The 24,461-nt window shown below is 50.3% G+C and overlaps 9 non-coding genes across 9 annotated transcripts; all 9 read left to right on the top strand.

Annotated features, from left to right (window-relative positions):
• Positions 1 to 681: 681 nt before the first annotated feature.
• LOC142688972 (U2 spliceosomal RNA) lies at positions 682 to 872 on the top strand. The gene has a single exon (XR_012858004.1). It is a non-coding gene; the product is annotated as a U2 spliceosomal RNA (small nuclear RNA).
• Positions 873 to 2,168: 1,296 nt separating this feature from the next.
• Positions 2,169 to 2,359, top strand: LOC142688971 (U2 spliceosomal RNA). The gene has a single exon (XR_012858003.1). It is a non-coding gene; the product is annotated as a U2 spliceosomal RNA (small nuclear RNA).
• Positions 2,360 to 3,642: 1,283 nt separating this feature from the next.
• LOC142688970 (U2 spliceosomal RNA) lies at positions 3,643 to 3,833 on the top strand. The gene has a single exon (XR_012858002.1). It is a non-coding gene; the product is annotated as a U2 spliceosomal RNA (small nuclear RNA).
• An 8,110-nt stretch (positions 3,834 to 11,943) lies between these two features.
• LOC142688969 (U2 spliceosomal RNA) lies at positions 11,944 to 12,134 on the top strand. Its single transcript, XR_012858001.1, has one exon. It is a non-coding gene; the product is annotated as a U2 spliceosomal RNA (small nuclear RNA).
• A 1,292-nt stretch (positions 12,135 to 13,426) lies between these two features.
• Positions 13,427 to 13,617, top strand: LOC142688967 (U2 spliceosomal RNA). The gene has a single exon (XR_012857999.1). It is a non-coding gene; the product is annotated as a U2 spliceosomal RNA (small nuclear RNA).
• A 1,296-nt stretch (positions 13,618 to 14,913) lies between these two features.
• On the top strand, positions 14,914 to 15,104 carry LOC142688965 (U2 spliceosomal RNA). Its single transcript, XR_012857998.1, has one exon. It is a non-coding gene; the product is annotated as a U2 spliceosomal RNA (small nuclear RNA).
• Positions 15,105 to 20,317: 5,213 nt separating this feature from the next.
• On the top strand, positions 20,318 to 20,508 carry LOC142688964 (U2 spliceosomal RNA). The gene has a single exon (XR_012857997.1). It is a non-coding gene; the product is annotated as a U2 spliceosomal RNA (small nuclear RNA).
• A 2,215-nt stretch (positions 20,509 to 22,723) lies between these two features.
• On the top strand, positions 22,724 to 22,914 carry LOC142688963 (U2 spliceosomal RNA). Its single transcript, XR_012857996.1, has one exon. It is a non-coding gene; the product is annotated as a U2 spliceosomal RNA (small nuclear RNA).
• Positions 22,915 to 24,198: 1,284 nt separating this feature from the next.
• Positions 24,199 to 24,389, top strand: LOC142688962 (U2 spliceosomal RNA). The gene has a single exon (XR_012857995.1). It is a non-coding gene; the product is annotated as a U2 spliceosomal RNA (small nuclear RNA).
• Positions 24,390 to 24,461: the final 72 nt, after the last annotated feature.

The raw sequence follows: 24,461 nt of genomic DNA, 5'->3' as shown, positions 1-24,461 counted from the left end.
AGGTTGTAGGAGCAAGGAGAAGTTGTCTGTAAAGTTGGTGGATGCCTATTTTCCATTTTGCAGTCCCTTGTCTCCCTCTTGTGGCCTCCTGGAGGCAACTAGCTGTGCAAAAAAAAGACAGCCTGGCGGCCGGCTGTTGCAGTGTTGCCCTCTCAGGCAACACTGAGTGACTGACTGAGCCTCACCGTCTTATATAAAGTTCAGACGGAACTTTGCACGTGTCATAGTGGAGCCCTCAGGATTCCAGAGCCAGCTTTCTGACATCATAATGGGGCCTCAGAGATAAAAGCCTGGGCCCAGGCAGTGTTGGTCAGTGCTGCTCAGCAGGCAGCACTGGACTGGACTGGATTACAGCTGATACAAGGTGTGAAGGAACAAGGGGTGGCTGTGGGCATGCACTTGCTGCCGCTGCCAGTGTTTATCTGCATGGCAGCAGGGCATTTGGGCGTTGCCAGGAAGGCGTTTTTATGTAGATTCCTCCTCTTTCAGCACTGCATTGTGGTGCAAGCAAAAGAAGCAAATCCTGTCTGGCTTCCTCTCCGGCCTTTATTCACCTCCCGTGTAGCTGTGAGTGTGTGAGCCTGCAGGGCCCCATGGAATTGCCTAGAAGTAGGCTGAATCGCTGCAAGGGCTGAACAGCAGTATCGGGCAGGCTCGGGCAACGCGCGGCCCGTTCGGGTTATCGCTTCTCGGCCTTTTGGCTAAGATCAAGTGTAGTATCTGTTCTTATCAGTTTAATATCTGATACGTCCCCTATCTGGGGACCATATATTAAATGGATTTTTAGAACAGGGAGATGGAAATAGAGCTTGCTCTGTCCACTCCACGCATTGACCTGGTATTGCAGTATTTCCAGGACCGGTGCACCCTTTCCTTATGTGTTGACTAAAAGCAGATTCCAAAAGTGTTTTTTGTCTTTGCTATTGTTTCTGTCTTTCTGAAGGGATCTCCCCTTTTAATCCCATTATTTCAACACCTGTTGGACAATGCATGAGTGATAATGAGCTCATTGATTAAATGCAATTAATGAATAGATTGCCACCTCTTGTTGTGTGTCGTCTGTGTTTCTGTGTTTCCGGCATTTCACATTGGAACACCTCATTCACCTTCCTTGTCTTCTCTCCGCCCTCCCTTTTAGGTAAGTTAAAGAGCTGCACCTGAGCCAGCCACTGATTGATTGATTGATTGATTGATTGATTGATTGATTGATTGATTGATTGATTGATTGATGCAGCACAACAGTCAAATAGTGGAGTGGAGTAGGGGAACAGCAAACAGCCAATAAAGCAGCCCGCCCGCTCGCCTGCCCGCCACAATGGACCTACCTGTGTACACTAGATGGATGTGATGGAATGTACTGTCGTCCCTACATTTCAAGAAGAAGTAAGAATTGCAGTTGCAACAAAGCCTTGCTTGCCTACAAAGAGAGCAGCAATTTGGATTTGTTACTATGTTACCTAGAAGAATAACAAACTGTGCAAGGATGGAGGTTGTAGGAGCAAGGAGAAGTTGTCTGTAAAGTTGGTGGATGCCTATTTTCCATTTTGCAGTCCCTTGTCTCCCTCTTGTGGCCTCCTGGAGGCAACTAGCTGTGCAAAAAAAAGACAGCCTGGCGGCCGGCTGTTGCAGTGTTGCCCTCTCAGGCAACACTGAGTGACTGACTGAGCCTCACCGTCTTATATAAAGTTCAGACGGAACTTTGCACGTGTCATAGTGGAGCCCTCAGGATTCCAGAGCCAGCTTTCTGACATCATAATGGGGCCTCAGAGATAAAAGCCTGGGCCCAGGCAGTGTTGGTCAGTGCTGCTCAGCAGGCAGCACTGGACTGGACTGGATTACAGCTGATACAAGGTGTGAAGGAACAAGGGGTGGCTGTGGGCATGCACTTGCTGCCGCTGCCAGTGTTTATCTGCATGGCAGCAGGGCATTTGGGCGTTGCCAGGAAGGCGTTTTTATGTAGATTCCTCCTCTTTCAGCACTGCATTGTGGTGCAAGCAAAAGAAGCAAATCCTGTCTGGCTTCCTCTCCGGCCTTTATTCACCTCCCGTGTAGCTGTGAGTGTGTGAGCCTGCAGGGCCCCATGGAATTGCCTAGAAGTAGGCTGAATCGCTGCAAGGGCTGAACAGCAGTATCGGGCAGGCTCGGGCAACGCGCGGCCCGTTCGGGTTATCGCTTCTCGGCCTTTTGGCTAAGATCAAGTGTAGTATCTGTTCTTATCAGTTTAATATCTGATACGTCCCCTATCTGGGGACCATATATTAAATGGATTTTTAGAACAGGGAGATGGAAATAGAGCTTGCTCTGTCCACTCCACGCATTGACCTGGTATTGCAGTATTTCCAGGACCGGTGCACCCTTTCCTTATGTGTTGACTAAAAGCAGATTCCAAAAGTGTTTTTTGTCTTTGCTATTGTTTCTGTCTTTCTGAAGGGATCTCCCCTTTTAATCCCATTATTTCAACACCTGTTGGACAATGCATGAGTGATAATGAGCTCATTGATTAAATGCAATTAATGAATAGATTGCCACCTCTTGTTGTGTGTCGTCTGTGTTTCTGTGTTTCCGGCATTTCACATTGGAACACCTCATTCACCTTCCTTGTCTTCTCTCCGCCCTCCCTTTTAGGTAAGTTAAAGAGCTGCACCTGAGCCAGCCACTGATTGATTGATTGATTGATTGATTGATTGATTGATTGATTGATTGATGCAGCACAACAGTCAAATAGTGGAGTGGAGTAGGGGAACAGCAAACAGCCAATAAAGCAGCCCGCCCGCTCGCCTGCCCGCCACAATGGACCTACCTGTGTACACTAGATGGATGTGATGGAATGTACTGTCGTCCCTACATTTCAAGAAGAAGTAAGAATTGCAGTTGCAACAAAGCCTTGCTTGCCTACAAAGAGAGCAGCAATTTGGATTTGTTACTATGTTACCTAGAAGAATAACAAACTGTGCAAGGATGGAGGTTGTAGGAGCAAGGAGAAGTTGTCTGTAAAGTTGGTGGATGCCTATTTTCCATTTTGCAGTCCCTTGTCTCCCTCTTGTGGCCTCCTGGAGGCAACTAGCTGTGCAAAAAAAAGACAGCCTGGCGGCCGGCTGTTGCAGTGTTGCCCTCTCAGGCAACACTGAGTGACTGACTGAGCCTCACCGTCTTATATAAAGTTCAGACGGAACTTTGCACGTGTCATAGTGGAGCCCTCAGGATTCCAGAGCCAGCTTTCTGACATCATAATGGGGCCTCAGAGATAAAAGCCTGGGCCCAGGCAGTGTTGGTCAGTGCTGCTCAGCAGGCAGCACTGGACTGGACTGGATTACAGCTGATACAAGGTGTGAAGGAACAAGGGTGGCTGTGGGCATGCACTTGCTGCCGCTGCCAGTGTTTATCTGCATGGCAGCAGGGCATTTGGGCGTTGCCAGGAAGGCGTTTTTATGTAGATTCCTCCTCTTTCAGCACTGCATTGTGGTGCAAGCAAAAGAAGCAAATCCTGTCTGGCTTCCTCTCCGGCCTTTATTCACCTCCCGTGTAGCTGTGAGTGTGTGAGCCTGCAGGGCCCCATGGAATTGCCTAGAAGTAGGCTGAATCGCTGCAAGGGCTGAACAGCAGTATCGGGCAGGCTCGGGCAACGCGCGGCCCGTTCGGGTTATCGCTTCTCGGCCTTTTGGCTAAGATCAAGTGTAGTATCTGTTCTTATCAGTTTAATATCTGATACGTCCCCTATCTGGGGACCATATATTAAATGGATTTTTAGAACAGGGAGATGGAAATAGAGCTTGCTCTGTCCACTCCACGCATTGACCTGGTATTGCAGTATTTCCAGGACCGGTGCACCCTTTCCTTATGTGTTGACTAAAAGCAGATTCCAAAAGTGTTTTTTGTCTTTGCTATTGTTTCTGTCTTTCTGAAGGGATCTCCCCTTTTAATCCCATTATTTCAACACCTGTTGGACAATGCATGAGTGATAATGAGCTCATTGATTAAATGCAATTAATGAATAGATTGCCACCTCTTGTTGTGTGTCGTCTGTGTTTCTGTGTTTCCGGCATTTCACATTGGAACACCTCATTCACCTTCCTTGTCTTCTCTCCGCCCTCCCTTTTAGGTAAGTTAAAGAGCTGCACCTGAGCCAGCCACTGATTGATTGATTGATTGATTGATTGATTGATTGATTGATTGATGCAGCACAACAGTCAAATAGTGGAGTGGAGTAGGGGAACAGCAAACAGCCAATAAAGCAGCCCGCCCGCTCGCCTGCCCGCCACAATGGACCTACCTGTGTACACTAGATGGATGTGATGGAATGTACTGTCGTCCCTACATTTCAAGAAGAAGTAAGAATTGCAGTTGCAACAAAGCCTTGCTTGCCTACAAAGAGAGCAGCAATTTGGATTTGTTACTATGTTACCTAGAAGAATAACAAACTGTGCAAGGATGGAGGTTGTAGGAGCAAGGAGAAGTTGTCTGTAAAGTTGGTGGATGCCTATTTTTCCATTTTGCAGTCCCTTGTCTCCCTCTTGTGGCCTCCTGGAGGCAACTAGCTGTGCAAAAAAAAGACAGCCTGGCGGCCGGCTGTTGCAGTGTAGAAGAGGCTGGACGCAGCTGCAGGCTTAAGGGAAGCCGACATGACCGTCCTGGTAGGGAAAGGGTTAATGTTAAGAGGTGAGGGAAAGGTGAAGAAGCTGAAGGAGGGACGGGGAGGAGCTAGGGGGGACGGGGGGGCCGTTACTGCGCTTCCCGCTGTTTCTCGGCATTGAGCCGGAAGCAGCGGGAGGAGTAATACACAAGAAGCAAAGCTCCCCGTTGCCCGGCTTTTAGTATGGCAGAGGCCCTGATTTTAGAGCGGCTGCGTGCCGCTGCTGTGCACCACGGTCCCGGATGGCTGGAGGAGACCGTGGCTGCATTAACGCGGATCCCGGACGCCGTTTCGCCACGTCGGGCACGGCGTTCGGGGTCTGTTGTAAGGGACAGGCTCCCCTCCCCCGGCCCCCCTACGAGCATGGCTATGGCGGCGGGGGGGGAGTCGGCAACAACCGCTCCTGCGCTGGGCAGGCAGAGAGCGGTAGCAGGGTGACGGCGATGCAGGCTGTGTCGACCCGTCCCTCTCGGCGGTCCCGACCTCCAGAGCGCCTGAGTCCGGAGGTAGTCCCGCGGACACGGCGTCGCAGAGGGAGCCCGATCCCGGACGCTGCAGGCCAGGCAGCTGGGAGGACCGCCCCTTCCCAGGCCCTGCGTCCTGGCAGGAATCCCAGGCCGCGACGGGGTCCGGCGGTAAGCAGGGAGTCGCAGGCTGGGCTCCCTGTCACCCCTCCCCCATCAGATGGAAGATGTCGAGAGCAAGGTACGGCCGCCCCGCATGGTGATGTTCCGGCCAGGGGGCAGGCTTCGTCAGGATCGTCTAGACGGACGACTAGATCTTCAGCGACGTCGAGGCAACAGGTCCGGTCGGAAGTCTGGGTCCCGGCGGTCGGGCGGCAGGTTGCCGGCCCATCGGTCAGCGCGTCCTCATCCCCTTTCCGAAGAGGTCGTTGGGAGGGACAGTCGTCGGCGAGAGAAGAACTGGAGGAAGGTGAACTGGACGTTTATCGTCGAGGTCAGGATGGTCCGGCTGACGGGAACACAGCGCCTGTGCAGCCCGGTGAGTGTATAACTCCATTATTGTCTTATCCAGCGATTTTTATGTCGGGTGTCGGCGGGGGGGCTGCTAGCATAGCATCGGGGGCCGGTAGTGGCGCGGGCGGACGCGACGGAGCGGGTTTGGCAGATTTAGTGGGTTGCTTACGGGAGCTGGTGGGGCGCCTGGATAGGGCCGCGGCGCCGGTAGTAACGGAAGTGTCCCCTGCGGTAGTTTGGGAAGGCCCCAGGGAAGGGGGATCGTTGCAGGCGCGTCCTGTGGTGGCGGTTAGAGAGGCGGTCGCGGTGTCGGTGCAGACTGAGGCACAGAAGGACGGCGATCGAGTGCGCATGGACGATCGTGCTCGGGGGGAGGTGTATGTTTGTTTTGAGGGTCCGTTGGGGGCGCATTTAAAGCAGGAGGTGCGTGATCGGATCTGGAAAGATGAATATGTTGAAATTTTTTCTCTCTTGCCGCTGGCTAAATTCAATTTGGATAAGAGCAAGCGGGATGAGAGTAAAAAGGACGAGGAGGAACGGCGGCGGTATAGGCTTATCCCGCAGACGTTCGTTAATTGGTCGCAGGCGTTCGCCATATTGGCTAGTGTGATAGGGGAAAAGGCGCCGGAAAATTGTTCGGCGTTATTTTGTTATTTTGATGCTATTGGGGAGGCTCATAGGGCGTATGGGGGTCAGGCGTGGCTGCGATATGATGAGCAATTCCGTCAGCGGAAGGCGGTTCGGCCGGCGATTCGGTGGGACCAGAAGGATATTGCTCTCTGGTTACGGGTTACGGCTCCGGTTAGGCAGCCCTTTCCCGGGAGCGGTGGCCAGGGAGGCCAGACTAGTCAGAGTGGACCAAGCGGCGGGGGAAAGGCGGGGTTTTGCTGGCAATTCAATGAAGGCCAGTGCAAGTTTGGGGCCACGTGCAAGTTCAAGCACGTGTGCTCCGAGTGTAATGGTGCATCACACGGGGCGGCAAAATGTCTGCGGAAAAAGAGGTCCGGGAACCAGCACGGGGCTGGTCAAGGGGGTGTCGCCGGTGAGGGTGGAAAGGATGGCCCCTTATCTAAATGAGTATCCGGACAGGGCGGCAGCTAAGTTGCTTTATGAAGGGTTTAGTGTTGGTTTTGTTATTCCTCCGCCTCCTTATGAGGTTCCGGTTACGCAGAGAAATTTAAAATCGGCTTACTTGCATGCGGAAGTCGTGTCGGAAAAGTTGTTAAAAGAAGTTTCGTTGGGGCGCATGTCGGGGCCATTTGTGGAGTCGCCGGTGAAAGATTTAGTTGTGTCCCCTTTGGGTATTGTCCCTAAACGCGAGCCCGGAAAGTTTCGTTTGATTCAACATTTATCGTATCCCAAAGGTTCGTCGGTAAATGACGGATTGATCACGAGTTGTGTTCCGTAGTATATACCTCATTCGATAAGGCGGTGGGGTTAGTGCGGGCTGCGGGTCCGGGGGCGCTGCTAGCAAAAACCGACATCGAGGCGGCGTTCAGGTTGTTGCCGGTCCATCCAGAAAGCCAACGGCTGTTGGGTTGTTTTTGGAATGGGGCCTTTTACGTGGATCGGTGCCTTCCGATGGGGTGTTCTCTGTCTTGTGCATACTTCGAGGCGTTTAGTAGCTTCGTGGAGTGGGTAACGAGGGGAGTATCCGGGGTCGATTCGTTGATCCATTACTTAGATGATTTTTTGTGCGTTGGCCCGGGGGGTTCGCCGGTTTGCGGTAACTTGCTTCATGCCCTGCAGAAGGTGGCGAGGGATTTTGGGATCCCTTTGGCGCCGGAAAAAACGGAGGGCCCGGTAGCGACGATTTGTTTCTTGGGAATCGAAATTGACTCGGTGGCAATGGAGTGTCGGCTCCCGGCGGATAAGTTGGGTGCTTTGAGGCTGGAGGTGCGACGGGCTTGTAGAAGGAAGAAAATGTCGTTGAGGGAGCTTCAGTCGCTGCTGGGGAAGTTGAATTTCGCCTGCCGGATTATGCCGATGGGGAGGGTGTTTGGTAGAAGGTTGGCGGCGGCAACGGCGGGAGTGCGGGCGCCGCATCATTTTGTGAGGCTCAGGGAGGAGCACCGAGCTGATCTTCAGGTTTGGGATGACTTCTTGGGCCAGTACAATGGTCGCTCGCTATGGATGGCCCCAGCGCAGGATACGAGTGATCTGAATATTTTCACGGATGCGGCTGGGGCGGGTGGCTTTGGAGCTTACGGGGGAGGTCCGTGGTGCGCAGGTCAATGGCCGGCTAGCTGGGTGTCCAGTGGATTGACGCGGAATCTGGCCCTGCTCGAGCTGTTTCCCATCGTGGTGGCGGCTACCATTTGGGGGGACAGGCTCAGGGATAAGAAGGTCCGTTTTTACTGCGACAACATGGGGGTGGTGCTTGCCATTAATAACATCACGGCGTCCTCTCCTCCGGTAGTTCAATTGTTGCGACATTTAGTGTTGGTGTGTTTGTTGCTGAACGCGTGGGTGGTGGCGGTGCATGTCCCGGGTGTACGGAATTGTGTTGCTGATGCTCTTTCTCGCTCGCAGTGGGACCGGTTTCGGCAATTGGCCCCGGGAGCGGAACGTATCGGTTTGGCGTGTCCGGATCATCTATGGGATCTGGTATCGGTCCCGTAGAGCAGCTGTTACAAAGGTCTTTGGCGGGCACGACGTGGAGGGCTTATGCTGCTTGTTGGAGGCAGTGGGAGGAGTGGGTAAGAGAGTTGGGTGATGTCAATACGGATAGAGACAGGTTGGTGGCACTTTTGTATTGGTTAGGGGATGCCTGGGAGGGGGGGTTTTCAGTAGCGAAGGTGAACCGGTTTATATCCGCGGTGGCGTTTGGGCTTAAGTTGCGGGGCTTGCGGGATGTATCGAAGGAATTTCTGGTATCGCAGGCTTTGAAGGGGTTGCGCAGAGGTAGGGTGGAGGCGGATAGTAGAAGGCCGGTGTCGTTTGCTTTGCTGGGCTTGTTGGGCGGTTCATTGGCATCGGTATGTCGTTCTTCAGATGAAATGGATTTGTTTCGGTTGGCTTTCTCATTGGCGTTCTTCGGAGCATTTAGAATAGGTGAGTTGGTGTCGCCAAGTACTAAACAGGCAGGGGGGCTGAGATCTGGGGAGGTGAGCCTTTTTGCAGATCGGTTGGAGGTATGGTTGCGTAGATCAAAAACTGACCAATTAGGGAAGGGAAAACTGATAGTTTTGTTCGCTCTCCCGGGGTCGGTCATGTGCCCAGTAGAGTGCATGCGTGGTTTTACAAAAAACAGGGGGTCTCCAGATTTGCCTTTGTTACGTCATGTGGACGGGTCGTTCTTGTCCAGGTTTCAGTTTGGAGCTGTTTTTAAAAAATGTTTGACGGAGGTGGGGGTTGCGGCAGGCTCATATTCATCTCATTCCTTCCGGATTGGCGCAGCAACGGAAGCAGGGCGCTGGGGGTTGGATGATGAGGGGGTGAGGCGTATTGGTCGTTGGGAGTCTAAAAGGTTTAAGTCCTATGTCCGCCCCCATATGTTGTAATTTTGTTGTTTATGCTTGCAAATGTTATATGGTGGTGCCTAACTGTGTTTTCCGTTTCAGATTCGCCTCCTTGTCTGGTGTGGTTGATGGGTCATTCGTACGTGCACTGGGGGGCTTTGAGGGCGGACGTCCGCCCGGATGGTCGCCAGTTGCGCATTCCGCGACAGGATGCGGTTGTGCATTGGCTGGGGTTTAGAGGTATGTCGTGGAACAGGGTGTTGGCGGAATTCCAGACATATGTGCGGCTTGATAGGGTTCCGGAGGTTTTAGTGTTGCACGTGGGTGGGAATGACTTAGGAGTCCGCCCTTTTCGTGAGTTGGTGCGGGATATCAAACATGATTTGTTGTGTTTGTGGGTATCTTATCCCAAGTTGGTGGTAGTGTGGTCGGACATAGTCCCAAGGAAGCATTGGCGGTTAGCTAGATCGGTGGAGAGAGTTAATAAGGCTCGGATAAAAGTTAACCGGGCGGTGTCCCGTTTTGTGGCAAAGAACGGGGGCATTTGCGTGAGGCATAGGGATTTGGAGTCAGGATTGGGGAATTTCTGGAGGAGTGACGGGGTTCATCTGACCGAGGTTGGCATTGATATTTGGAGCTTGGCTATAGCAGAAGGCATAGAAAGGGCGGTGGTGGTGTGGAGGAACTCACAGGCTTAAGGTGGTCAAGGCCTGTTTCGCGGTGGCGGGGGGAGTCCTTGAGGCCAGTCAGTACAAAATGGTGGGGGGGTCGCATCGGGGGTATGCGTCCCCCAAAAAAGGTACATGGTTGAAGACTTCATCGGGTGTTATCCCTTTGAAGTGGTCTTCTGGTAGAAGGTATGTCACTTGAAGGCTTCATCGGGTGTTATCCCTTTGAAGTGGACTTCTAGTGGTCGGTATATCACTTGAGGGCTTCAACGGGTGTTATCCCCTTGAAGTGGACTTCTAGTGGTTGGAGCCATCTGCAGAGGTGAACGGTGCTTCCGAGCTGGTTTACGGCTGGAGGTAATTTGTGGTTTGCAGATGGCTAATTCGGTGTGTTCTTGAAAGGAACATCTGAAGGGGCTTCAAGGACTTCCTCTGCTCGGGTTAATGTTAACGTTTAATTGTTATTTATGATTCTGACCCATGTTGGGTCATGTGAATTATTAGGAGGAATTCTCTGGTGGATTCCTAACTAGTTATCCGAATGTTTCGGATTTAAATTGTTTTTATAAAACTGTGAAATTAATAAACGGCTGCTGTGGCCATTTCACATCCAACCTCGGTGTCATGTGTCGTTACTAAATGGGGGTGGGGGATAGTATGGTTTAAGGTTAACACACGACTCTACCTAGGCAGGTCAAGAAGAGGCTGGACGCAGCTGCAGGCTTAAGGGAAGCCGACATGACCGTCCTGGTAGGGAAAGGGTTAATGTTAAGAGGTGAGGGAAAGGTGAAGAAGCTGAAGGAGGGACGGGGAGGAGCTAGGGGGGACGGGGGGGCCGTTACTGCGCTTCCCGCTGTTTCTCGGCATTGAGCCGGAAGCAGCGGGAGGAGTAATACACAAGAAGCAAAGCTCCCACCCTCCCACCCTTGTTTTGTTACTCCTTAGGTCTTCTGTACGTCCGTATATGAGCGTTGTGTTTTATTTTGTGTGTTTATTTAACATGTTTTTCTTTTTTCCGGAGTAGGTTCTGTTGTCATGGCAGCTGGCGGGGGGAGTCCTTGAGGCCAGTCAGTACAAAATGGTGGGGGGGTCGCATCGGGGGTATGCGTCCCCCAAAAAAGGTACATGGTTGAAGACTTCATCGGGTGTTATCCCTTTGAAGTGGTCTTCTGGTAGAAGGTATGTCACTTGAAGGCTTCATCGGGTGTTATCCCTTTGAAGTGGACTTCTAGTGGTCGGTATATCACTTGAGGGCTTCAACGGGTGTTATCCCCTTGAAGTGGACTTCTAGTGGTTGGAGCCATCTGCAGAGGTGAACGGTGCTTCCGAGCTGGTTTACGGCTGGAGGTAATTTGTGGTTTGCAGATGGCTAATTCGGTGTGTTCTTGAAAGGAACATCTGAAGGGGCTTCAAGGACTTCCTCTGCTCGGGTTAATGTTAACGTTTAATTGTTATTTATGATTCTGACCCATGTTGGGTCATGGTGAATTATTAGGAGGAATTCTCTGGTGGATTCCTAACTAGTTATCCGAATGTTTCGGATTTAAATTGTTTTTATAAAACTGTGAAATTAATAAACGGCTGCTGTGGCCATTTCACATCCAACCTCGGTGTCATGTGTCGTTACTAAATGGGGGTGGGGGATAGTATGGTTTTTAAGGTTAACACACGACTCTACCTAGGCAGGTCATGCCCTCTCAGGCAACACTGAGTGACTGACTGAGCCTCACCGTCTTATATAAAGTTCAGACGGAACTTTGCACGTGTCATAGGAGCCAGCTTTCTGACATCATAATGGGGCCTCAGAGATAAAAGCCTGGGCCCAGGCAGTGTTGGTCAGTGCTGCTCAGCAGGCAGCACTGGACTGGACTGGATTACAGCTGATACAAGGTGTGAAGGAACAAGGGGTGGCTGTGGGCATGCACTTGCTGCCGCTGCCAGTGTTTATCTGCATGGCAGCAGGGCATTTGGGCGTTGCCAGGAAGGCGTTTTTATGTAGATTCCTCCTCTTTCAGCACTGCATTGTGGTGCAAGCAAAAGAAGCAAATCCTGTCTGGCTTCCTCTCCGGCCTTTATTCACCTCCCGTGTAGCTGTGAGTGTGTGAGCCTGCAGGGCCCCATGGAATTGCCTAGAAGTAGGCTGAATCGCTGCAAGGGCTGAACAGCAGTATCGGGCAGGCTCGGGCAACGCGCGGCCCGTTCGGGTTATCGCTTCTCGGCCTTTTGGCTAAGATCAAGTGTAGTATCTGTTCTTATCAGTTTAATATCTGATACGTCCCCTATCTGGGGACCATATATTAAATGGATTTTTAGAACAGGGAGATGGAAATAGAGCTTGCTCTGTCCACTCCACGCATTGACCTGGTATTGCAGTATTTCCAGGACCGGTGCACCCTTTCCTTATGTGTTGACTAAAAGCAGATTCCAAAAGTGTTTTTTGTCTTTGCTATTGTTTCTGTCTTTCTGAAGGGATCTCCCCTTTTAATCCCATTATTTCAACACCTGTTGGACAATGCATGAGTGATAATGAGCTCATTGATTAAATGCAATTAATGAATAGATTGCCACCTCTTGTTGTGTGTCGTCTGTGTTTCTGTGTTTCCGGCATTTCACATTGGAACACCTCATTCACCTTCCTTGTCTTCTCTCCGCCCTCCCTTTTAGGTAAGTTAAAGAGCTGCACCTGAGCCAGCCACTGATTGATTGATTGATTGATTGATTGATTGATTGATTGATTGATTGATTGATTGATGCAGCACAACAGTCAAATAGTGGAGTGGAGTAGGGGAACAGCAAACAGCCAATAAAGCAGCCCGCCCGCTCGCCTGCCCGCCACAATGGACCTACCTGTGTACACTAGATGGATGTGATGGAATGTACTGTCGTCCCTACATTTCAAGAAGAAGTAAGAATTGCAGTTGCAACAAAGCCTTGCTTGCCTACAAAGAGAGCAGCAATTTGGATTTGTTACTATGTTACCTAGAAGAATAACAAACTGTGCAAGGATGGAGGTTGTAGGAGCAAGGAGAAGTTGTCTGTAAAGTTGGTGGATGCCTATTTTCCATTTTGCAGTCCCTTGTCTCCCTCTTGTGGCCTCCTGGAGGCAACTAGCTGTGCAAAAAAAAGACAGCCTGGCGGCCGGCTGTTGCAGTGTTGCCCTCTCAGGCAACACTGAGTGACTGACTGAGCCTCACCGTCTTATATAAAGTTCAGACGGAACTTTGCACGTGTCATAGTGGAGCCCTCAGGATTCCAGAGCCAGCTTTCTGACATCATAATGGGGCCTCAGAGATAAAAGCCTGGGCCCAGGCAGTGTTGGTCAGTGCTGCTCAGCAGGCAGCACTGGACTGGACTGGATTACAGCTGATACAAGGTGTGAAGGAACAAGGGGTGGCTGTGGGCATGCACTTGCTGCCGCTGCCAGTGTTTATCTGCATGGCAGCAGGGCATTTGGGCGTTGCCAGGAAGGCGTTTTTATGTAGATTCCTCCTCTTTCAGCACTGCATTGTGGTGCAAGCAAAAGAAGCAAATCCTGTCTGGCTTCCTCTCCGGCCTTTATTCACCTCCCGTGTAGCTGTGAGTGTGTGAGCCTGCAGGGCCCCATGGAATTGCCTAGAAGTAGGCTGAATCGCTGCAAGGGCTGAACAGCAGTATCGGGCAGGCTCGGGCAACGCGCGGCCCGTTCGGGTTATCGCTTCTCGGCCTTTTGGCTAAGATCAAGTGTAGTATCTGTTCTTATCAGTTTAATATCTGATACGTCCCCTATCTGGGGACCATATATTAAATGGATTTTTAGAACAGGGAGATGGAAATAGAGCTTGCTCTGTCCACTCCACGCATTGACCTGGTATTGCAGTATTTCCAGGACCGGTGCACCCTTTCCTTATGTGTTGACTAAAAGCAGATTCCAAAAGTGTTTTTTGTCTTTGCTATTGTTTCTGTCTTTCTGAAGGGATCTCCCCTTTTAATCCCATTATTTCAACACCTGTTGGACAATGCATGAGTGATAATGAGCTCATTGATTAAATGCAATTAATGAATAGATTGCCACCTCTTGTTGTGTGTCGTCTGTGTTTCTGTGTTTCCGGCATTTCACATTGGAACACCTCATTCACCTTCCTTGTCTTCTCTCCGCCCTCCCTTTTAGGTAAGTTAAAGAGCTGCACCTGAGCCAGCCACTGATTGATTGATTGATTGATTGATTGATTGATTGATTGATTGATTGATTGATTGATTGATGCAGCACAACAGTCAAATAGTGGAGTGGAGTAGGGGAACAGCAAACAGCCAATAAAGCAGCCCGCCCGCTCGCCTGCCCGCCACAATGGACCTACCTGTGTACACTAGATGGATGTGATGGAATGTACTGTCGTCCCTACATTTCAAGAAGAAGTAAGAATTGCAGTTGCAACAAAGCCTTGCTTGCCTACAAAGAGAGCAGCAATTTGGATTTGTTACTATGTTACCTAGAAGAATAACAAACTGTGCAAGGATGGAGGTTGTAGGAGCAAGGAGAAGTTGTCTGTAAAGTTGGTGGATGCCTATTTTCCATTTTGCAGTCCCTTGTCTCCCTCTTGTGGCCTCCTGGAGGCAACTAGCTGTGCAAAAAAAAGACAGCCTGGCGGCCGGCTGTTGCAGTGTTGCCCTCTCAGGCAACACTGAGTGACTGACTGAGCCTCACCGTCTTATATAAAGTTCAGACGGAACTTTGCACGTGTCATAGTGGAGCCCTCAGGATTCCAGAGCCAGCTTTCTGACATCATAATGGGGCCTCAGAGATAAAAGCCTGGGCCCAGGCAGTGTTGGTCAGTGCTGCTCAGCAGGCAGCACTGGACTGGACTGGATTACAGCTGATACAAGGTGTGAAGGAACAAGGGGTGGCTGTGGGCATGCACTTGCTGCCGCTGCCAGTGTTTATCTGCATGGCAGCAGGGCATTTGGGCGTTGCCAGGAAGGCGTTTTTATGTAGATTCCTCCTCTTTCAGCACTGCATTGTGGTGCAAGCAAAAGAAGCAAATCCTGTCTGGCTTCCTCTCCGGCCTTTATTCACCTCCCGTGTAGCTGTGAGTGTGTGAGCCTGCAGGGCCCCATGGAATTGCCTAGAAGTAGGCTGAATCGCTGCAAGGGCTGAACAGCAGTATCGGGCAGGCTCGGGCAACGCGCGGCCCGTTCGGGTTATCGCTTCTCGGCCTTTTGGCTAAGATCAAGTGTAGTATCTGTTCTTATCAGTTTAATATCTGATACGTCCCCTATCTGGGGACCATATATTAAATGGATTTTTAGAACAGGGAGATGGAAATAGAGCTTGCTCTGTCCACTCCACGCATTGACCTGGTATTGCAGTATTTCCAGGACCGGTGCACCCTTTCCTTATGTGTTGACTAAAAGCAGATTCCAAAAGTGTTTTTTGTCTTTGCTATTGTTTCTGTCTTTCTGAAGGGATCTCCCCTTTTAATCCCATTATTTCAACACCTGTTGGACAATGCATGAGTGATAATGAGCTCATTGATTAAATGCAATTAATGAATAGATTGCCACCTCTTGTTGTGTGTCGTCTGTGTTTCTGTGTTTCCGGCATTTCACATTGGAACACCTCATTCACCTTCCTTGTCTTCTCTCCGCCCTCCCTTTTAGGTAAGTTAAAGAGCTGCACCTGAGCCAGCCACTGATTGATTGATTGATTGATTGATTGATTGATTGATTGATTGATTGATTGATGCAGCACAACAGTCAAATAGTGGAGTGGAGTAGGGGAACAGCAAACAGCCAATAAAGCAGCCCGCCCGCTCGCCTGCCCGCCACAATGGACCTACCTGTGTACACTAGATGGATGTGATGGAATGTACTGTCGTCCCTACATTTCAAGAAGAAGTAAGAATTGCAGTTGCAACAAAGCCTTGCTTGCCTACAAAGAGAGCAGCAATTTGGATTTGTTACTATGTTACCTAGAAGAATAACAAACTGTGCAAGGATGGAGGTTGTAGGAGCAAGGAGAAGTTGTCTGTAAAGTTGGTGGATGCCTATTTTCCATTTTGCAGTCCCTTGTCTCCCTCTTGTGGCCTCCTGGAGGCAACTAGCTGTGCAAAAAAAAGACAGCCTGGCGGCCGGCTGTTGCAGTGTTGCCCTCTCAGGCAACACTGAGTGACTGACTGAGCCTCACCGTCTTATATAAAGTTCAGACGGAACTTTGCACGTGTCATAGTGGAGCCCTCAGGATTCCAGAGCCAGCTTTCTGACATCATAATGGGGCCTCAGAGATAAAAGCCTGGGCCCAGGCAGTGTTGGTCAGTGCTGCTCAGCAGGCAGCACTGGACTGGACTGGATTACAGCTGATACAAGGTGTGAAGGAACAAGGGGTGGCTGTGGGCATGCACTTGCTGCCGCCAGGGCTGCCATCAGGAATTTCTGGGCCCCATACTGCCAATGAGTCTGGGCCCCCGCCCCCCTCGTTATTAGGAGGGGGTGTGAAATGTAAAGGGGCGGGAGGTAGGGCACATTAAAAAGAAAACTCTTTGGAGGAGCAGGGCAGAGACAGGAGGTGGGTGTCGGAGGGCAAAGGGGAGAAACTAAGTGCCAGGGCTGGGAGAACTGAAGGTAGCAGTGGTAGCCAGGGGGGAGACGCAACCTCACAGGGGCTCTGTGGAGTGACAAGGAAGAGACAAGAGACAGCGGCTCTGTGGGGGGCAAAAAGGGAAAGTGAGTGTGTGTGTATGTGTGTGTGTGTGTATGTAGAATCTGTCTGGGTGTAGGAGGGCACTATAAACAAAAATCATTGCACTGAAGCCCTATACACAGCAGAGTCACTCACCAAAATGTAGTCCCTAAGATCTCCCACCGCCACGGGCATGTCAGGATGATGCTTTTGCATTCTCTTCACACGCTGCACACACGTTATCTGTGTGTAGCGCTATCTACAGGGGGCTGTGTGTGGCGCTATCTGCAGGGGTGGGTGAGGCGCTATCTACAGGGGGGGTGTGTGGCGCTATCTACAGGGTGGGTGTGGCGCTATCTACATGGGATTGTGTGGCGCTATCTACATGGGATTGTGTGGCGCTATCTACAGGGGGCAGTGTGTGACACTATCTACAGGGGAGTGTGTGTGTGGCGCTATCTACAGGGGGTATGTTCGGCGCTAACTACAGGGGAGTGTGTGGCACTCTCTACAGGGGATTCCAGTCCAGGAGGAGACCCTGACCTCACTGTCCATATATGGACAGTGACCTCAGGGGCTACCTCAGAGTGTCGGCAACTCTCTGGCCGGGGATTCCGCTCCTGGATGGGTGAATGGCAGAGCAGGAAGCTGATACTTTCCTGCTCTGCCATAGTATTCAATTGTATCTGCATCCTGTGGACGCTGATACAATTGAATATGGCAGTGGCTGAGACACGTCTGGGACAGTAATTTGCCGGGACTGCCTCTTTAGATTCAGGACAGTCCCTGCAAATTCAGGACTGTTGCTAACTATGCCTCCGGTATAAGCTTTCTCCCCCTACCCAGGTATACTCTCTCCTTCCTCTACCCCTCCCCATGTATAATTTCTCCCCTCCCTTCAGATATCATCACTTTTCACCCAATTATTACCCCCCCCCATTGTATAATGCCTCCTCCAGTGGAGGGATGTCACGATACCAGAATTTGGACTTCGGTACCGATGCTTTGTGTAGTATTGCGATTTCGATAACAAAGCGATACTTTGCCAACAGTAATAAAAAAAAAAACAGTTCTTCCATTTCTGATGTGAGGCGCGAGGTGTGATGGTAAATTTAACCTCCATGTGCCTCACATTAATAGTAATTAACCCCATCATGTACCTCAATTATAAAGGGTTAATGTGTAAGGTACATGATGGGGTTAATTACTATTAATGTGAGGCACATGGAGGTTCAAAATTCATAATACCTCGTGCCTCACATTAATAAGTGAAAGAAGTTTTTATTTTATTCTTTACAACGTACACATCATAAATGATGCAAAAAAATTGTTGTGCAGGTTATTACGGCCGCGCCAATACTGAATGTGAATATTTTATGTATTGAGACTTATTTTAATGTGTTTTGTAAAAAAGGTGTATGTGTATTTTTTTTTAATTTAACATTACTTTATGTTTTTACTTTCTTTTTGAAACTTTAATGTACTGGTATATATATCTATATACGGATAGTACACAGGCAGTTGTTAGGACAGACCTGAGTATGCCCTAACAGGAAATATGGTAAGACAGCCCTGGGGTCCTTCATTGGACCTTGGGCTGTCTGCCCATATATGGTATGTCCCTCAATCGCGTCACAGGGATTCCTGTGACGTGATCCAAGGGGCATCCCAACTTCTTATTTTCCCCTGAATGCTGCAGTCAGCTTTGATCGCAGCATTCAGGGGAATAGCGACAGAGATGAGAGGTTTCTTTGATCTCTGCCTTTATAGAGTGGGACTGCGGCTGTGTAATACAACCATTGCCCCGCCCCGCACGCGGTCAGCACGAGGTGATGCGGGCGGCGCTGCACTAATGAGCGGCGGTTCAGGCACTGAAGACAGAACATGTGGGGGTGTTTTGTAGTGCGCCCGCCATGTTCTGTTTTCAGTGCCGCCGCTCATTAGTGCAGCGCTGGCCGCATCACATAATCCTGGCGGCGCGCACATGTCAGGACTCCGGAGCAGGGCCGTGACTGTGTTACACAGCCGCAGCTCCGCTCTCATACATTCATGTATTACAATATTGAGCTGTGCGGCCGCACAGCTTAGTATCGAAATACATGAAATAACGGTATTGAACCGTTTGGGGGTGCACGGTATCGAAACCGTATCGAAGTTTTGATGCATCGTGCATCCCTACTCAAGTGCCATCCGCCCTCCATTATTATCTCCTTCCCACTCTAGCATCATTTCCCTCCCTACCCAATGCCATCTCACTGCCCCATTATCATCTCCCTGCCCCCATTATCATCTCCCTGCCCCCATTATCATCTCCCTGCCCCATTATCATCTCCCTGCCTCCATTATCATCTCCCTGCCCCCATTATCATCTCCCTGCCCCCATTATTATCTCCCTGCCCCCATTATCATCTCCCTGCCCCCATTATTATCTCCCTGCCCCATTATCATCTCCCTGCCCCCATTATCATCTCCCTGCCCCCATTATCATCTCCCTGCCCCCATTATCATCTCCCTGCCCCCATTATCATCTCCCTGCCCCCATTATCATCTCCCTGTCCCCATTATCATCTCCCTGTCCCCATTATCATCTCCCTGCCCCCATTATCATCTCCCTGCCCCATTATCATCTCCCTGCCCCATTATCATCTCCCTGCCCCCATTATCATCTCCCTGCCCCCATTATCATCTCACTGCCCCATTATCATCTCCCTGCCCCCATTATCATCTCCCTGCCCCCATTATCATCTCCCTGCCCCCATTATCATCTAACTCTACCCCCATTATCATCTCCCTGCCCCATTATCATCTCCCTGCCCCATTATCATCTCCCTGCCCCCATTATTATCTCCCTGCCCCATTATCATCTCCCTGCCCCCATTATCATCTCCCTGCCCCCATTATCATCTCCCTGCCCCCATTATCATCTCCCTGCCCCCATTATTATCTCCCTGCCCCCATTATCATCTAACTCTACCCCCTCCCCATAGAAAGCAAAAATCTTCCCCACGTCTGTATTAGTTCACACTGCAGCATAGGATTGTATCACTATCAGCTCCAGGACGGCTCTTTTCTCCTGTCCTGTGTAAACAGAGGGAGAAGACAGGTTTATTGTCACATGTTACACAGGACGGGAGATAAGAGCCGCAGAGCTGATACAATCCTATGCTGCGGTGTTAACATAATACAGAGGGGGGTAAGATATTTACTTTCTATGGGGGCAGGAGGAGATCTTTTCAGGAGGCTCCGGACAGCAGCAGCCGGACACAGACATAACTTAGTACTCACTGTGTCTGAAGAAGAAGACGACGACTGCTGCTGCTGCTGGACGTATCCTCCGAGGCTGAGCTCATAACTCCCGCTGCTGTGATGTCTCCACCCCTTGTCTCCTCCCCACACGCTGTCACGCTGTTGCGGAGGAGGAGGGGCAGGCACATGTCACTCTCCAGCGGGCCCTTACGGTTTTATTCTGATGTAATGAACGGGCCCCTGCTTCGTGATGGGACCTGTTCCTTTCACCGAAATGAAATCGTAAGAGTCACACTGCCGTGAGAATATTAATTCCAGCGGCAGAGTGCGGGCCCCTTTTTTTTTAATTTATGCCCGGGCCCCTCACTGCAGTACCCCCAGTCCCCCCCTGATGGCGGCCCTGGCTGCCGCTGCCAGTGTTTATCTGCATGGCAGCAGGGCATTTGGGCGTTGCCAGGAAGGCGTTTTTATGTAGATTCCTCCTCTTTCAGCACTGCATTGTGGTGCAAGCAAAAGAAGCAAATCCTGTCTGGCTTCCTCTCCGGCCTTTATTCACCTCCCGTGTAGCTGTGAGTGTGTGAGCCTGCAGGGCCCCATGGAATTGCCTAGAAGTAGGCTGAATCGCTGCAAGGGCTGAACAGCAGTATCGGGCAGGCTCGGGCAACGCGCGGCCCGTTCGGGTTATCGCTTCTCGGCCTTTTGGCTAAGATCAAGTGTAGTATCTGTTCTTATCAGTTTAATATCTGATACGTCCCCTATCTGGGGACCATATATTAAATGGATTTTTAGAACAGGGAGATGGAAATAGAGCTTGCTCTGTCCACTCCACGCATTGACCTGGTATTGCAGTATTTCCAGGACCGGTGCACCCTTTCCTTATGTGTTGACTAAAAGCAGATTCCAAAAGTGTTTTTTGTCTTTGCTATTGTTTCTGTCTTTCTGAAGGGATCTCCCCTTTTAGGCCTCATGCACACGACCGTATTTTTTCACACCCGTAAATACTGGCGTAAATACGGGTCCGGTGTCACACGTATTCCACCCGTTTTGCACCAGTATTTACGAACCCGTGCTCGTAAATATGGGTCCGGTGTCACACGTATTCCACCCGTATTTACGAGCACGTTTTTGGCAGCAAAATAGCACTGCACTAATCGGCAGCCCCTTCTCTCTATCAGTGCAGGATAGAGAGAAGGGACAGCCTTTTCTGTAATAAAAGTTAAAGAAATTCATACTTACCCGGCCGTTGTCTTGGTGACGCGTCCCTCTCTTCACATCCAGCCCGACATCCCTGGATGACGCGGCAGTCCATGTGACCGCTGCAGCCTGTGATTGACCTGTGATTGGCTGCAGCGGTCACATGGCCTGAAACGTCATCCAGGACGTCGGCCCGGATGTCGAGAGGGACGCGTCACCAAGGCAACGGGCGGGAGACCGGACTGGAGAAGCAGGAAGTTGTCGGTAAGTATGAACGTCTTTTATTTTTATTTTTTACAGGATAGGGGATACATGTCTTTTGTTTATGGCAGAGCGGGGAGATACCTCCCCGCTCTGCCATAGTTTTCATTGTAGTCCCGGCGGTAGTTACGCCACTGGGCTGTGGCCTGCAGACCGGGTAGTCCCCTGACCTCGCCTCACCTCGCAACGCTCCCGTAATCACGGGTGAACACACGCAGCCACCCATGATTACGGGAGCCCCATAGACTTCTATGGGATGCCCGTGCCGTTATTACGGCATGAAATAGGGCATGTTCTATCTTTTTTAACGGCACGGGTACCTTCCCGTGAGCAAACGGGAAGGTACCCGTGGCTAACAGAAGCCTATGAGCCCGTTATTGCGGGTCGTAATAACGACCCGCAATAACGGGTGTTTTTACGGTCGTGTGCATGAGGCCTTAATCCCATTATTTCAACACCTGTTGGACAATGCATGAGTGATAATGAGCTCATTGATTAAATGCAATTAATGAATAGATTGCCACCTCTTGTTGTGTGTCGTCTGTGTTTCTGTGTTTCCGGCATTTCACATTGGAACACCTCATTCACCTTCCTTGTCTTCTCTCCGCCCTCCCTTTTAGGTAAGTTAAAGAGCTGCACCTGAGCCAGCCACTGATTGATTGATTGATTGATTGATTGATTTATTGATTGATTGATGCAGCACAACAGTCAAATAGTGGAGTGGAGTAGGGGAACAGCAAACAGCCAATAAAGCAGCCCGCCCGCTCGCCTGCCCGCCACAATGGACCTACCTGTGTACACTAGATGGATGTGATGGAATGTACTGTCGTCCCTACATTTCAAGAAGAAGTAAGAATTGCAGTTGCAACAAAGCCTTGCTTGCCTACAAAGAGAGCAGCAATTTGGATTTGTTACTATGTTACCTAGAAGAATAACAAACTGTGCAAGGATGGAGGTTGTAGGAGCAAGGAGAAGTTGTCTGTAAAGTTGGTGGATGCCTATTTTCCATTTTGCAGTCCCTTGTCTCCCTCTTGTGGCCTCCTGGAGGCAACTAGCTGTGCAAAAAAAAGACAGCCTGGCGGCCGGCTGTTGCAGTGTTGCCCTCTCAGGCAACACTGAGTGACTGACTGAGCCTCACCGTCTTATATAAAGTTCAGACGGAACTTTGCACGTGTCATAGTGGAGCCCTCAGGATTCCAGAGCCAGCTTTCTGACATCATAATGGGGCCTCAGAGATAAAAGCCTGGGCCCAGGCAGTGTTGGTCAGTGCTGCTCAGCAGGCAGCACTGGACTGGACTGGATTACAGCTGATACAAGGTGTGAAGGAACAAGGGGTGGCTGTGGGCATGCACTTGCTGCCGCTGCCAGTGTTTATCTGCATGGCAGCAGGGCATTTGGGCGTTGCCAGGAAGGCGTTTTTATGTAGATTCCTCCTCTTTCAGCACTGCATTGTGGTGCAAGCAAAAGAAGCAAATCCTGTCTGGCTTCCTCTCCGGCCTTTATTCACCTCCCGTGTAGCTGTGAGTGTGTGAGCCTGCAGGGCCCCATGGAATTGCCTAGAAGTAGGCTGAATCGCTGCAAGGGCTGAACAGCAGTATCGGGCAGGCTCGGGCAACGCGCGGCCCGTTCGGGTTATCGCTTCTCGGCCTTTTGGCTAAGATCAAGTGTAGTATCTGTTCTTATCAGTTTAATATCTGATACGTCCCCTATCTGGGGACCATATATTAAATGGATTTTTAGAACAGGGAGATGGAAATAGAGCTTGCTCTGTCCACTCCACGCATTGACCTGGTATTGCAGTATTTCCAGGACCGGTGCACCCTTTCCTTATGTGTTGACTAAAAGCAGATTCCAAAAGTGTTTTTTGTCTTTGCTATTGTTTCTGTCTTTCTGAAGGGATCTCCCCTTTTAATCCCATTATTTCAACACCTGTTGGACAATGCATGAGTGATAATGAGCTCATTGATTAAATGCAATTAATGAATAGATTGCCACCTCTTGTTGTGTGTCGTCTGTGTTTCTGTGTTTCCGGCATTTCACATTGGAACACCTCATTCACCTTCCTTGTCTTCTCTCCGCCCTCCCTTTTAGGTAAGTTAAAGAGCTGCACCTGAGCCAGCCACTGATTGATTGATTGATTGATTGATTGATTGATTGATTGATTGATTGATGCAGCACAACAGTCAAATAGTGGAGTGGAGTAGGGGAACAGCAAACAGCCAATAAAGCAGCCCGCCCGCTCGCCTGCCCGCCACAATGGACCTACCTGTGTACACTAGATGGATGTGATGGAATGTACTGTCGTCCCTACATTTCAAGAAGAAGTAAGAATTGCAGTTGCAACAAAGCCTTGCTTGCCTACAAAGAGAGCAGCAATTTGGATTTGTTACTATGTTACCTAGAAGAATAACAAACTGTGCAAGGATGGAGGTTGTAGGAGCAAGGAGAAGTTGTCTGTAAAGTTGGTGGATGCCTATTTTCCATTTTGCAGTCCCTTGTCTCCCTCTTGTGGCCTCCTGGAGGCAACTAGCTGTGCAAAAAAAAGACAGCCTGGCGGCCGGCTGTTGCAGTGTTGCCCTCTCAGGCAACACTGAGTGACTGACTGAGCCTCACCGTCTTATATAAAGTTCAGACGGAACTTTGCACGTGTCATAGTGGAGCCCTCAGGATTCCAGAGCCAGCTTTCTGACATCATAATGGGGCCTCAGAGATAAAAGCCTGGGCCCAGGCAGTGTTGGTCAGTGCTGCTCAGCAGGCAGCACTGGACTGGACTGGATTACAGCTGATACAAGGTGTGAAGGAACAAGGGGTGGCTGTGGGCATGCACTTGCTGCCGCTGCCAGTGTTTATCTGCATGGCAGCAGGGCATTTGGGCGTTGCCAGGAAGGCGTTTTTATGTAGATTCCTCCTCTTTCAGCACTGCATTGTGGTGCAAGCAAAAGAAGCAAATCCTGTCTGGCTTCCTCTCCGGCCTTTATTCACCTCCCGTGTAGCTGTGAGTGTGTGAGCCTGCAGGGCCCCATGGAATTGCCTAGAAGTAGGCTGAATCGCTGCAAGGGCTGAACAGCAGTATCGGGCAGGCTCGGGCAACGCGCGGCCCGTTCGGGTTATCGCTTCTCGGCCTTTTGGCTAAGATCAAGTGTAGTATCTGTTCTTATCAGTTTAATATCTGATACGTCCCCTATCTGGGGACCATATATTAAATGGATTTTTAGAACAGGGAGATGGAAATAGAGCTTGCTCTGTCCACTCCACGCATTGACCTGGTATTGCAGTATTTCCAGGACCGGTGCACCCTTTCCTTATGTGTTGACTAAAAGCAGATTCCAAAAGTGTTTTTTGTCTTTGCTATTGTTTCTGTCTTTCTGAAGG

This window comes from Rhinoderma darwinii (genome assembly GCF_050947455.1).
Source record: "Rhinoderma darwinii isolate aRhiDar2 chromosome 5 unlocalized genomic scaffold, aRhiDar2.hap1 SUPER_5_unloc_27, whole genome shotgun sequence".
In the NCBI taxonomy this organism is placed as follows: domain Eukaryota; kingdom Metazoa; phylum Chordata; class Amphibia; order Anura; family Rhinodermatidae; genus Rhinoderma; species Rhinoderma darwinii.
The sequence above is the reverse complement of the archived record's forward strand: the minus strand, read 5'-3'. Positions and strand labels throughout refer to the sequence as shown.